Here is a 15,527-nt window from a genome sequence, read left to right on the forward strand (position 1 = left end):
AATCTGTTTAAAATCTTATTGCAATATCTTCTAGTCTTCAAATCCTTAAGGCATCTGCTCCAACAAAGTCTTAACATACAAATATTTTCTTTTTAATCCTCTCTCTTCCCACTCATCGCTTAAAACCAATTTTCACCTAAAAAAATAGGTTTCTTAACATCCAATTATTTATTCCGTAGGAAAAGAGGGAAAGCTATCCTTTCAGCACCTTCAAGCAGCCGCTTTTTCCTCTTCTGGCAGGTATTATTCAGAAAGTCATACTTTTCAGGAATTTTATTAAATATGTCTTAGAGTCCTAGGAGCCAAGAAAAACTTTCTCCTCTCAAGCACTTTCTCCACTTCCTCCTGCGCATTCTTACCCGGCTGCCAGCTTCTTTGTGGCGGCCATTACGGACCGCCGCTGCACCGTCCTGGGAAAAGGGGGTTCTGCCGGCCGGGAGGGGGTCTGCAACACCCCACACCCTTCTCCGGATCCCCCAACCTTCAGCTGCCCCTGCAGGGCAGCCTAGCTCGTACCCATCTGGGTCGGAGCCCCAGAAGCGGCTAGCGCGGCAGGGATCGCGCAGCTTCGCAAATCCCTGCCGCTAGCGAAGCCGACAAACCGGAAGTCCCCGACTTATCAATTTTTATAACGTCTTTTTACCCAATAAAGCAACGGTAGCTGAACCATTACATAGACTCTTAGACAAAAAAGCAACGTGGGTTTGGGGACAACGTGAACAATACGCTTTCCAACAAGTAAAGAAATTGCTAACTTCTGATTCTGTACTTATGCAGTACAATGAGACTCTGCCGTTAACTATTACTTGTGACACCTCACCTTTTGGGGTTGGAGCAATCCTGGCCACATATTACCGAACGGAGCAGAAGCTCCCGTCGCGTTTTTTCACGAACTTTAGCTAAAGCTGAAAGAAATTATAGTCAGCTGGATAAAGCTTTAGCTATTGTGGCTGCACTTAAACGATTTCATGAATATGTGTATGGGCGTGCGTTTACAATAATTACTGATCATAAACCACTACTGGGGATTATTGCGGGTAATAAACCAACCCCGTATATATTGTCCCCAGAATGACCCGCTGGTCTGAATTCTTGGTGGCGTACAACTACACCTTGCAACACCACCGGGAAATCAATTCTCCACGCTGATGCATTGAGCAGAACACCGCTCCCAGAATCGGTTGAAGATCCAGCCCCAACCATCACAACGCTGCAAATTGAGACTCTACACGCGCCGCCATAGACGGCGAGAGACATTGCCCTCGAGACAAAACGAGATCCGGTCCTGCAACACATCCTACGCTGGGTTGAACGTGGTTGGCCAACAGAACAACTATCACCTGAATGGGCGCCTTTCAAAGCCCGCCAAACCGAACTGTTTTCCCAAAAGGGCTGCATCTTGTGGGGCGATAGAGTCGTAATCCCGGGCAAACTGCAACAAACTGTTTTAGCGGTATTGCACGACGGACATCCGGGCATCGTGCGGATGAAAGCACTCGCACGGAGCTACGCCTGGTGGCCGGGAATCGACAAAAGAATCGAGGCCTGGGTCGCTACTTGTCAAGCGTTGCCAGGACGTCAGCAACGCCCACCTAAAGCAAGCCCAACCGAATGGGAAACTCCGAGGGGACCATGGTCCCGTATTCATATTGACTTTGCGGGACCTACAAAGGGCACACTTTCCTTATTACAGTCGATGCCTATTCAAATTGGCTCGAGATCCATCGAATGAACACAACTACAACGGACTCAGTTATCAACAAATTAAACAGGTTATTTGCCACACATGTTTTTCCGGATGTTCTCGTCTCGGATAACGGCCCACAGTTCACAGCATTACCATTTGAACAATATCTTGCTGACCGGGCATCCGCCATGCGCTAACCTCGCCACGCACCCTGCGCGAACGGACGTGCAGAGCGCATGGTACAGTTTGTAAAAAGACCCTCCACGAAATGGAATTCGGAAACATCGAGGAGAAAATCAATCGAATTTTATTGTTGCAGCACATCACGCCCCACAGCATTACCAACAAAATGCCCGCCGAACTTCTTATGGGGCGGAAACTACGATCGCACCTCGACCGGCTCCACCCCGCATACGCACCCGAAAAGCCTTTTGGCTCCAGCAGCAAATGCCGGGAATTTAAGGTAGGCGATTTAATCTTTGCCAAAAACTTCTCCAGCGACCCTTTATGGATACCCGCAACGTCACCCACCTCACAGGGCCTAGATCTTACCGCCTGCTAACAGATGATGGGAGGGTGTGGAAACGTCACATAGACCAATTCCGTTCGAGATTACCACCCAGCACCCATGGCTCCCCGGGTTCACCAACTGAGGGGGGAGGAAATATCGAGGAAATTGACTTCGATATGACAGATAGCAGGCCAACGGAAACCCTACGGCCCAGCGAAGTACCGGGAATTGAAGCGGGAGGGAGTTGACTTTTCCAGGGGACATGAACACGGGGGAAACTGAACTGTGAAACCCCGAAGAAACATTGATTGGCGGAGACAACCACAACGAAAGCAGCACGGAATCACCGTGCAGCGGAACGGAACTTAATAGAGATCATCCAAACGCTCCACCGGAACCAGACTTTAGGCCAAACCCGGTGGAGCCATGGAAATCATCCAGACAGACCAAACGGCCTGTCTATCTTGAAGATTTTGTTACAGCTCCCCTCAAACGGAACCCAAGGGGGAGGGGTGTTGTGAATCAATAAAAGCAACTAAGCCCAAATGCAAAGCAGGTTTTGAAAGCCTGCACACTTGATTGGTCCTTAAACAATGAACAAGGATTGGTCCATAACAAACCCCTGATTTGCCAATATTAGGACACTTCTTATTGGTTATTAGTTGAACTTGTTGCACTTATTATTGGCTAATAGGGTAGCAGCCAACCCTATAAAAGGGTTACTGCTGCCCATAGCCTTGCTCTGTTCTGTTCTATCTACTGTTATTAAAGAGTTGAAGTCACTGATCAGATGTCTGGTCTCCATTATTCTCCAAACTTAACACATTTAATTTTGTAGCATCCAAAATCATTGGCCATGCAGGTAGAAAAATAGCCAGGGAAATGATAAAAGCCTGGGAAACAGGCCTCTTGTCAGTTAATAGGAATGCTGAATTACCATCACATAATCAAAGGCTTAGGAGCGAAGGGCTTGGTAGCACAAGGAAATGACAGCCAATTGCCAGCCATTGACACACCAATCAGCCAACAGAGCCACATAAACACAACTCACATAACAGCCCAAATCACACATTTCAGTAGAGAGAAATTCCCTGAAGATGGGCTCCAGCATGAATCTGAAACCTCCAAAGAGTAAATCTCTGGTTCCATTGACCTACCCAAATTCAATCTCTCCTCGTGATCCTATATATTCGCCTTCATTTGTTAAAATATACTGTTAGTAAGTTTTGTAAAAATTGAAATAACAGTATTATTATGGCTACATTCCCATTAAATTAGAAGGAATCATAACTCACCTGCCAAGGTTGGACTTTCAGCAAATTCCACTTTTCTCCATTGCTTGTTGCCTTCTGCCTGGATCTGGATGAATACATAGCATGGAGACCATGTGCTAGAGCATAGACAGCATTGTAAATACTGTAGCTCTGGCCAGACATCTCCATTTCAACAATAGTTCCAGGGAGACTCTCCAGATTCTCTTTCCCTGTGCAATTTCCTTTGCCTGGTGCATATATATTGTACGTTGGAAATGAACAGATAAATGCAGCACTCCAGAATATAGGTAGAAAATACACTTTAGACTGATATGGGTTTAGATTCTTAAGGAACTTTTGAAAGCCTGGTACTCTATTTGTGTGTAAGGCAAAAGACAAGCTCCCATTGAAGGACAATGTGGTGAATTTCTGTGGCTCAAAGACAGAAGTGACATCCCAGAGAGCACTTATGATCCTGTTACTAATTTAATAGCATTCAAGAATTATTTGTATCCCTTCGATAGATTGCATGTCCCCATAAACCAGTATTACATTGGTTTTACTATACCACAGGGAAAGTCCTATTTTATTTAGATTATTCTTTCGTAAAGTACTGGTGTCATAATTGGTCACTCTGGGAACAAATTGAATTAAAGAAATGCAAATATCACTCTGGGTGAATTTTGGTCTTAGAATTCTGAGAAATCTCTCTCCAGTGGCATCTTCTGGGATGAGCAAATCAATCCAATTCCATCCAAAATATTTCAAAATCTGAATAATCCCAGCATATTGGAGGTTTTCATTTGGAGTCATCCAGAAGAAAGAAGGAAACTGCTGTTTATCACTCAATGCAAGGTCAAAAGTGCCATAACTGAGCTGCAGAATGGGAATAATAATGATGTGTTTTTAGACTAGGTACTGTTTTTGCAAACGTCAAAAAGGAGGAAGTAAGCACATTTCTTTTTGACCTTATTTCCATAAAAAGTCCTGATGGGAGAGACAAATACTAAATCTGAGGATCAACAAGTCTTTCCTGAGAGGTTTTGCAACCAGACCATCAATAGTATTCCATTCATCACTTTTTAGACAGAGTCATCTCCATCTTTGATTTTGCTACGTAGAAATAGACAGCAGATAGGAATGAGTAACAAGAGAGGAGGATTAAGGATTGGAGAATATTAATTACCCATAGTGATACTCAAACAACTTTCATCTTGCATTTTATAATATAAGGTTAACGCATCTATTACTTTACTGATAAATATATTTACAATTGTTGTGGCATGAACAAAAAGAAGAGAAAGTCAAATAACATGAGGCACACCCAGAAGATGGAGAGACAACATCAGGCATACTACTACAATAACAATTAACAATGACTAAGGTTTCCAGAAGAGCGAGAATGTCTCTCTTGACACCTGAAGTGATAAAAGAGAAGGAGGAGGTAGAGGAAGAGGAGAATAAGAAGAATGAAGATAGAAAGAATGACAGCTACACCATTTCTTACATAGTAATTGATGCATTGCATTTCTCTGACAAAATAAATAAATAAAAACTACCCAAAACAAGTCCCCCAATATGTTATCTGAAGGCTTCCTCCTACTTTTAGTCCTCAGATAGTTTTTTTTAAACTATCACCCTTTCCTTTTTCTTGTGCATTTGTGAGATCAGATACCTACCTGTGGAATTTTGTAGGCATTTAAGATGTTGGCCATCTGGATGGTGTTCTGGGAAGGAAGATCACCAATGATGCCCATGATGTTTTGGCTCTTTTCCTTCCTGTAATTGAGGGGACAGTGACTTTCCACAAAGAATAGAGACAAAATGCTGTCAGAGGCTTTCACTGCCTGAAAACCATTCTCATATATCTTGGGGACCAAGGTGATGTTGGGTAACAAGTTCTCATTCATGTTGATCTCCTGAATGGCAAAACTGAAGGCCAGGACATGCTGTAAGTTTTTAGGCAAAGGCCTGCAAGAAGAATTTCATTTAGTTCTATAATCTTAGAATGTGACAAGGATTGGATTTAGATACATGTATTTCATAATGTTTTTCTCCATGTCTAAAATGACTTATCTCTGCTTTAATGAGTGTTAGAGAAATAAAGAAAGAACTTATATTCGGAAGCACTTCTTTGAAAAAAAATAAACAGAATAACGGAGTTGGAAGGGACCTTTGAGATCTAACCCTTAGTCCAACTGTTGCTCAAGCAGGAAACCTTATGCCATTTCAGACAAGTTACGGTAGTCCAATCTCTTCTTAACATCTTCCAATGTTGGAACATTCAAAATTACTGGAGGCAAGCCATTCTGCTGATTAATTGTTCTAACTGTCAGGAATTTCTGTTTTGTTCTAGGTTGCTTCTCTCCTTGATTAGTTTCTATCCGTTGCTTCTTTTCCTGCCTTCAGAGCTTTGCAGAATCAATTGACTCCCTCTTCTTTGTAACAGTCCCTGAGATATTGAAACACTGCTCCTGTCACCTCTGCTCCTTCTTTTTATTAAAGTATATATTCCCAATTCCTGCAATTATTCTTCATATGTTTTAGTGTGCAGTCCCCTAATTATCTTGATTGCTGTTCTCTGCACGCTTTGTCAAGTCACAACACCTTTTTTATGATGTGGCAACCAAAATGAAAGAAGCTTTGAAGAAAAAGCTTTGATACTTAAAATTCAGTAGTTAAGATAGTCTAGAAATGAGAAAGGAATGGAATGAGGAGCTGAGGTGAAGTGTTTGAATCAGACTTGAGGATTTGGTGGGCATTTGTGCATCACATTTTGGAAAGTAAAAACCTTTGATTCAGTGGTACATGACAAACTACTCCTAAAACTAAAATCTTATGGTATCTCTGGACACCTGCATAACTGGATAAAAGCATTCCTGTCAAACAGACAACAAATGGTCAAAATTGGGAGTGTCCTATCAAATTCTGTACCTGTCAACGGTGATGTCCCCCAAGACAGTGTTCTAGGACCAACTCTCTTCATACTCTACATAAATGACCTCTCTGATCATATCAAGAGCAACTGCGTTCTCTTCACTGATGATGTAAAGCTATTCAACACCACAGACAATATTGCTACCCTTCAAAAAGACCTTGACTATGTATCAGAATGGTCAAACAAATGGCAACTTCAAATCTCAACAAATAAATGCTCTGTCCTACATATTGGCCAAAAAAATCAGAAAATAAAATGCAAGCTGAATAGTCAAGACCTTGTTGATGATCCAAACTCTGTCAAGGATCTTGGAGTTCTCATCTCAAATGACCTAAGTGCTAGAGCCCACTGTAACTACATAGCCAAAAAGGCATTAAAAGTTGTTAGCCTAATCTTATGTAGCTTTTTCTCTGGTAATAATACACTACTAACTAGAGCATACAAAACATTTGCTAGATTAATATGTGAATACAGCTCATCAGTCTGGAACCCACATTACATATCTGATATTAACACAGTTGAGAAAGTCCGGAAATATTTCACTATAGTTCTCCACTCCTCTACTTGTTGCAGAATACCTTATGCCACCAGACTCGAAATTCTAGACCTAGAAAACCTAGAACTATGCCACCTTCGGTCCTATTTAAGTATGGTATATAAAATCATACATTGTAATGTCCTGCCTGTCAATGAATACTTCAGCTTCAACCATAACAACACTAGAGCAAACAATAGATACAAACTCAAAGTTAATCGCACCAAACTTAATTGCAGGAAATACGACTTCAGCAACAGAATGGACAATGTCTGGAGTACTCTACCTGACTCTGGTTTTTTCCCCAAATCCCAAAAACTTTAACCTTAGACTGTCTACTATTGACCTCACCCCTTTCCTAAGAGGTCTGTAGGGGGCGTGCATAAGCGCACCAACGTGCCTACCATCCCTGTCCTATTGTTTCTCTTATTCTTTTATTTTTCTTATATGTATCCATGTATTCATAACTATGTTTTTACTTATAACCATTATCTTGTAAGCAATTGACAAATAAAAAAAAAAGTTTAAAACTGGGTTTTAATGCAATTAAAAGGATTGTTTCATATATGCAGGGCAGCAACTGTAGGGCAGAAACTGATGGATTGTTAATGACAATCCAAATACTCAAGATGTAAGATTTTATTGCCATCAAAGAAGAACTCGACCAGAAAAGAAAGTGCAGGAGGAAGATAAGAAGAGAAAGTTTTGGTTGACCAGATTAAACTGAAAAAGCAACAATGTAATGTACCCTGGAATTTAAACTATAAAATAACATTGTTATTTGCACTTATTCAACTAAGAGACTTAAATAAGAAATTATGTCAAAGGGATAATACAGATTTTTGGATATTTAAAAACTTTTAAAAGCAGGAAAGGAGAGAAAAAGAATAAAAGGGCAGGATCTGGAAAAACGGAGGAGACTGCCTGGAACTAAAAGGGATTTACAGTGAAACCTTAACAAGATTCCTAAAAGATACATTCCTACTGAAACTTTGTAACAAAATAATAGAACCCCAGGAAGAGAAAGTGGAAAAAGAAGCAAGAAGAAACAGCTTTTGGATTATTTGGATTACTTGATGATTTTTGGATTTTTGGCTATTGCATTTAAACGACTAAAATCAATCGGGTGTTTGTTTAAAAGTGTTTAAAATGGCATCACTTTTAGAAGAACTGAAAATGGAACTTAAAAAGCAGAAAGAAGATGCACAAGAAGGGAGAGGTTCTTTTGGCTTCGTATTTCAATTCTTAGAAATGGAGATCTGGAACTATGAGAAACAACAAGAAACGCTGTAGAACAAGAAGATCTGGACAAAGGAGAAGCCATCTTTAATGATCAAGTAATTTTATGTGGGGGAGGAAAGGGGGGGGAAGAGAGTGAAAAGTTTAAGATTTGAAAAAACATCCAAAAAAAGAGAATAGTTTGAAAAATAATTACAATATTAGAAAGAAACAGAAGAGATGGTTACAGAAGAGAGAATTAGAAATACAGAGACAAGGGGGTAAAAAGGGGAGGGAGAAGAAGAGGGGGAAGAAGGAAAGGAAAGAAAGTTATAAAAGACAGAAACGAGATATAGAGAAACAGGGAAAAGGTATAAGGATTGAAAGTATAACCCTGTATAGAGATAATGGGTGAAAAGTTAATTGAAAAAGGGATTCTGCAATGGTACATAAGATTGTATTGTTATATTAGAAATAGAAATAATTGTAGAAAATATGACGACTAAAATGATGAATAAAATATTTATTGTAATATAGTGTTATGTTTGTTAATAAATAAATGAAAGAAAGTGAATGAGAGAATGAAATTAGGAAAGGATGGGAACATTTAAATTATTATTAATGATTTATAAAACTATAAATGAAGAGAAATATGGAAAAAAACTATTAATTATGGAAAGTCTATAAGTGTTCACAAGGAAGTATGATATTCAATTGAAAAGAAAAAGATGTTAAGATTTTAATGAATATTAATGATAGAATTGAATTGGAATGGAATAAGTGTTTTATTTACGGATGTATATAATTTTTTAAGAATATAGTGCATATTTTAAGAATGTACCAAGCAGAATTTGATTGGAAGTTATGTATTAGATTGATTGTTATAATTTTAAAGGTATAAATTGAAGTTTAAATAAGAGTTGAATGGACAAAATCAAAAGATATAAAGGTGTCATACTCCAAATATTAAGTACAGGGGAAAAATTTGTTTAATGAGAAAAGATAATATGAAATTGAAACAGGACAGACAAAAGTATGAATATAATGATTGGAATTGAGATATGAGATAATTAAAAATAAAGTTGAGAAAATCAAAGGAGGGAAAAATATTTAGAAAATGTTAAACAGCAATAAGACATGGAATAGAACACAAAGATGAACATGAAATTGAGTTTTTGTCTGTATGAAGAAGTGATAACCCGTGATCATGCTACTCTCAAAAAAAGATGTTTTATTTGTATTATGTTTTTTTGTGTGAAAACCCAAATAAAATTTATATTAAAAAAACACCAATTAACAAGGTTGCCAGAAGAGCGAGAATGAGAACTTTGTGTCTCTCTTGACACCTGAAGTAATAAAAGAGAAGGAGGAGGAAGTGAAAGAGGAGAATAAGAAGAATGAAGATAGAAAGAATGTCAGCTACACCATTTCTTACACAGTAACTGATGCATTTCATTTCTCTGACAAAATAAATAAACAAAAACTATCCAAAATGAGTCCCCCAATATGTTATCTGTTTTTGAAGGCTTCCCCCTACTTTTAGTCCTCAGATAGTTTTTTTAAACTATCACCCTTTCCTTCTTCTTGTGAATTTGTGAGCCCAGATACCCACCTGTGGAATTTTGTAGGCGTTTAAAATGTTGGCCATCTGGATGGTGTTCTGGGAAGGAAGATCTCCAATGATGCCCATGATGTTTTGGCCCTTTCCTTCCTGTAATTGAAGGGACAGCGACTTTCCACAAAGAATAGAGACAAAATGCTCTCAGAGGCTTTCACTGCCTGAAAACCATTCTCATATATCTTGGAGACCAAGGTGATGTTGGGTATCAAGTTCTCATTCGTATTGATCTCCTGAATGGCAAAAGTGAAGGCCAGGACATGCTGGTAGTTTTTAGGCAAGGGCCTGCAAGAAGAATTTCATTTAGTTCAATAATCTTAGAATGTGACAAGGATTGAATTTAGAGGGATATGCTTTTATTTTTATTTATTTATTTTTATTTGTCAATCGCTTACAAGATAATAGTGTATACATAGTTATGAATACATGAAATGGGTATATATAAGAAAAATAAAAGAAACAATAGGACAGGGATGGTAGGCATGTTGGTGCGCTTTATGCACGCCCCTACAGACCTCTTAGAAAAAAGGGTGAGGTCAATAGTAGACAGTCTAAGGTTAAAGTTTTTGGGGTTTGGGGAAGAAACCACAGAGTCGGGTAGAGTATTCCAGACATTGACCACACTGTTGCTGAAGTCGTATTTCCTGCAATCAAGTTTGGTGAGGTTAACCTTGAGTTTGTATCTTTTGTGTGCTCTTGTGTTGTTATGGTTGAAGCTGAAGTATTCATTGACAGGTAGGACATTGCAATGTATGATTTTATATACCATGCTTAAGTCAGACCGAAGACGGCGTAATTCAAGGTTTTCTAGGTCCAGAATTTCAAGTCTGCTGACATAAGGTATTCTACAATGAGTAGAGGAGTGGAGAACTCTTCTTGTGAAATATTTCTGGACTTTCTCAACTGTGTTAATATCAGATACATAATGTGGGTTCCAGACTGATGAGCTGTATTCGAGTATTGGTCTAGCAAATGCTTTGTATGCTCTAGTTAGTAGTGTGATATTACCAAAGAAAAAGCTATATAGGATTAGGTTAACAACTCTTAATGCCTTTTTGGCTATGTAGTTACAGTGGGCTCTAGCACTTAGATCATTAGAGATTAGTACTCCAAGGTCCTTGACAGAGCTCGGATCATCAACAAGGTCTTGACGATTCAGCTTGTATTTTATTTTCTGATTTTTTTTGCCAATATGTAGGACAGAGCATCTATTTGTTGAGATTTGAAGTTGCCATTTTGTTGTGAATCAATAAAAGTTACTAGCATAAATGCAAATCAGGGTTTGGAAACCTGCACACCTGATTGGTCCTTATACAACAACTAGGGATTGGTCCATAACTAGCCCCTGATTGGCCACTATTTTGACACTTCTCATTGGTTATAAGTTTGAACTTGTTGCACATGTCATTGGTTAATAAGGTAGCATCTAACCCTATAAAAGGGTTGCTGTTGCTCATAGCCTTGCTCTGTTCTGTTCTATTTACTATTATTAAAGAGTTGAAGTCACTGGTCAGATGTCTGGTCTCCATTATTCTCCAAACTTAACACTGGCGACGAGGGTGGGATGGGGAGACCGAAGAGCTGACTGAGTTACAGAGCAACCTACAGAGCACGTGGTCGAACACGCATCATCAACGGCAACATGGCCAGCGGTGCCGCACCACCCGCTCCATTCAACCCAGAAACCGAAGACTGGGAATCGTACATGGATAGGTTCCAGATGTTTCTGGAGACCAACAATTTGAAAGATGCAACAACCGGCAAAAAAAGAGCTATCTTTCTAACTCACTGCGGGCCTACTGCGCTTAAAATGGCAAAATCGCTGCCAAGCCAGCCGAAGTAAAAGCGATGGACTGGGACGCCCTCGAGCCTTTGCTATGGGCTCACTACGCGCCCACCGCTGCCAGCCTTAGTCAGAAGACACGAATATTACCAGAAGGACCAACGGAAAGGCGTAAAGCCTTGCCAATTACATCGTGCGGACTTCGCAACCTTGAGGCCTCTGCATGATTCTCCCGACTTAGAAGAAGCCCTCCGGGACCGCCTGGTTCTGGGCCTAGAAGACGGCACGATCCAGAGCAAAATTATGGCTAAAGGGGACATCAGCCTCACCAATGCCCTTAAAGAAGCCACGGCAGCGGAGGCGACAAAGAAGTCGGCAGCCCGAATGCGCCGCACCAACGCACCACTACGCCAACTCACCAAAGATACCGCCGCCCAGAGAGACACCGGTATCGACTCACCACGAAGACCTAGAATCCCCATCACAAAGCGATGAGGAAGAGGTCAACCGACTCCGAACGGAGCGAGACCAGTTCACACAACCTCTATCCTGACCGTGTGCAGGATGTGGGGCGAATCACCCACGATCCAGCTGCAAATTCCTCGACGCACTCTGCCGCATTTGCGGAAACGAGGTCACATCGCAGGTCTGCAGAAGCAAACAAAACTCCAAACCCCGACAGGCCGAATGCCAATCTTCCAGATTCTTCGCACACACCGAGAAAACTGAACCACCAATGGGGAAACCACTTACAGAAACAAACCGTCCACCACTTCCACCAGGCGTGAAGAAACCAGACGGGAAGAGACCCACCAAACAATCACCATAGGCCACGCTACTTCCCTTGATGCCGGGAAAATCCGAGTAAAGTTCGCCATCGAAAACAAACCTTGTGTGATGGAGGTGGACTCGGATCTTCCCTCTCGATGGTGTCGTGGAAAACGCTCCAACAGCTCATTCCAACGATTCGCCGCCAAGACCTTAACCCTCAAAGGGTTATACTCAAAGACTATCAGGGTAACCGACTCCCGTCGCCGGGTCCCCGCCAGATTCCAGGTTTCTTTCAAGGACCGCACCGCCGCACTCACCACTGACTGTTGTGGACCGCGACAGGCCTAGTCTTTAGGCCTTCAATGGTTCAGACCGCCGGAATCACTGTAGCCAAGTCCACCGGGCCGAGAGCAGCGATTGGGAGGAGGCACTCGCAAGAATTCCAAGACGTTGCAAACGGACTAGGCAAGTACAAGGGGACCCGATCTCATTTAACTTGAACCCTGAGGTAGCACCCATCCGCCTTAAGCCGCGCCGGGTGCCGTTCACCTTGAAGCCTAAAATTGACGAACAACTCGATAAGCTAATAGCGCAGGGCGTGCTGGAGCCCACCGACCACGCCCGCTGGGAAACCCCTATAGTGACGATATCAAGCCTGATGGGTCACTAAGAATTTGCGGAGACTACCAGGCCACCTTAAACCACGCACTGCAGCAAAGTGCATATCTAGTGCCGGTAGTGCAACACTTGCTCCAGTCCCTGGGTGGCGGAAAGTTTTCGCTAAACTAGATCTAGCCCAGGCATATCAACAATTGCCTGTAGATCCAACCACGGCAGAGGCGCAAACTATCATAACGCATAGGGGCGCATTTAAATGCAACTGCTCCAGTTCGGGGTAAGCGTTGCCCCGAAATCTTTCAGAGCTTAATGGGAAGGTTGTTACAAGGGATAAGAGGGGTCGTACCATATTTCGGACGATGTACTCATCGCCGCCCTAACAAAGACATTCTAGAAAAATGACTCAGAGAGGTTTTACGAAGATTCCAAAATGCAGGCCTCAGAGTGAAAAAGATAAATGCCAGTTATGTACCTTAAAAGTAGAATTTTGGGATACCTCCTGGACAGCCAAGGAATCCATCCCAATCAAGACAAATTAAGGGCGATTGAAAGGGCCCCCACTCCAAGGAACAAGGCAGACCTACAGGCGTTCCTTGGACTTATCAATTTCTATAATGTCTTTTTACCCCACAAAGCAACGGTAGCTGAACCGTTGTATAGACTATTAGACAAAAAGCAACGTGGGTTTGGGGACAACGGGAACAATATGCTTTCCAACAAGTGAAGAAATTGCTAACTTCTGATTCTGTACTTATGCAGTACAACGAGACTCTTCCGCTCACTATCACGTGTGACGCATCACCTTTGGGGTTGGGGCAATTCTGGCGCACGTATACTAAATGGAGCGGAAGCCCCATCGCGTTTTTCATGCGAACCTTAGCTAAAGCTGAAAGAAATTATAGTCAGCTGGACAAAGAAGCTTAGCTATTGTGGCCACAGTTAAAAGATTTCATGAATATGTTTATGGCCGTGCATTTACGATAATTACTGATCATAAACCACTACTGGGGATCATTGCGGTAATAAACCAACCCCGTATATATTGTCCCCCAGAATGACCCGTTGGTCTGAATTCTTGGCCTACAACTACACCTTGCAACATCGCCCAGGGAAATCAATTCTCCACGCTGATGCATTGAGCAGAACGCCGCTCCCAGACTCTGTTGTAGATCCAGCCCCAACCATCTCAACACTACAGATCGAAGCTCTACATGTACCACCATTGACGCCAGAGACATTGCCTTTGAAACAAAATGTGACCCAGTTCTGCAACACATCCTACGCTGGGTTGAACGGGGGTGGCCAACAGACCAAATAGCACCGGAATGGGCGCCTTCAAAGCCCGCCAAACCGAACTGTTTTCCCAAAAGGCTGTATCTTGTGGGGGCGATTGAGTCGTAATCCCTGGCAAATTGCAACAAACTGTTTTGGCGGTATTGCATGAAGGACATCCAGGTATCGTGCGGATGAAAGCACTTCGCATGCAGCTACGCTTGGTGGCCGGAATCGACAAAAGAATCGAGGCCTGGGTCTACTTGTCAACGTTGCCAGGACGTCAGCAACGCCCGCCTAAAGCAAGCCCAACTGAATGGGAAACTCGAGGGACCTTGGTCCCGTATTCATATTGACTTTATGGACCTACCAAAGGACACACTTTCCTTATTACTGTCGACGCCTATTCAAATTGGCTCGAGATCCATCGAATGAACACAACTACAACGGACTCAGTTATCAATAAATTAAACAGACTATTTGCCACACACGGGCTTCGGACGTGTTGGTCTCGGACAACAGCCCACAGTTTACTGCATTACCCTTTGAACAATATCTGCTGATCGGGGCATCCGCCATGCGCTAACCTCACCCGCGCACCCTGCGGCGAATGGACGTGCAGAACTCATGGTACAATTTGTAAAAAGACCCTTCACAAAATGGAATTTGGCAACATCGACGAGAAAATCAATCAATTCTCTTGTTGCAGCACATCACGCCCCACAGCGTGACCAACAAAACACCCGCTGAACTTCTTATGGGGCGGAAACTGCGATCGCACCTGATCGGGCTCCATCCCGCATTCGCACCGGAAAAGCCCTTTGGCTCCAGCAGCAAATGCCGGGAATTTAAGGTAGGCGATTTAATCTTTGCCAAAACTTTTCCGGCGACCCGTTATGGATACCCACAACCGTTACCCACCTTACGGGCTTAGATCATACCGCCTGCTAACAGACGATGGGAGGGTGTGGAAACGCCACATAGACCAACTCCGATCGAGATTACCACCAGCGCCCATGACTCCCCGGGTTCACAAACTCAAGGGGAGGAAATATCGAGGAAATTGACTTTGATATGACAAATAGCAGGCCAACAGAAACCTACGCCCAGCGAAACAACCGCCGGAACTTGAAGCGGGAAGGAATTGACTTTTTCAAGGAATTTTAATACGGGGAAACCGAACTGCAAAAACCCAAGAAACACGGAGTAGCGGAGACAACCACAGTGAAAACAGCACGGAATCACCGTGCAGCGAAACAGACTTTAATAAAGATCATCCAAACGCTCCACCAGAACCGGACCTTAGACCAAAACTGGTGGAGC

General features: G+C 42.2%; 2 pseudogenes; one reads left to right on the forward strand and one right to left on the reverse strand.

Annotated features, from left to right (window-relative positions):
* The window catches only part of LOC148129229 (vomeronasal type-2 receptor 26-like), a 119,071-nt pseudogene that overhangs the window by 30,471 nt on the left and 73,073 nt on the right, over positions 1 to 15,527 (forward strand).
* LOC113427822 (vomeronasal type-2 receptor 26-like) overlaps positions 1 to 15,527 on the reverse strand; it is a 33,973-nt pseudogene that overhangs the window by 16,792 nt on the left and 1,654 nt on the right.

Source organism: Notechis scutatus, chromosome Z (genome assembly GCF_049901735.1).
Source record: "Notechis scutatus isolate UNSWTSFEM ecotype Mainland chromosome Z, rNotScu1.2, whole genome shotgun sequence".
Lineage (NCBI taxonomy): Eukaryota > Metazoa > Chordata > Lepidosauria > Squamata > Elapidae > Notechis > Notechis scutatus.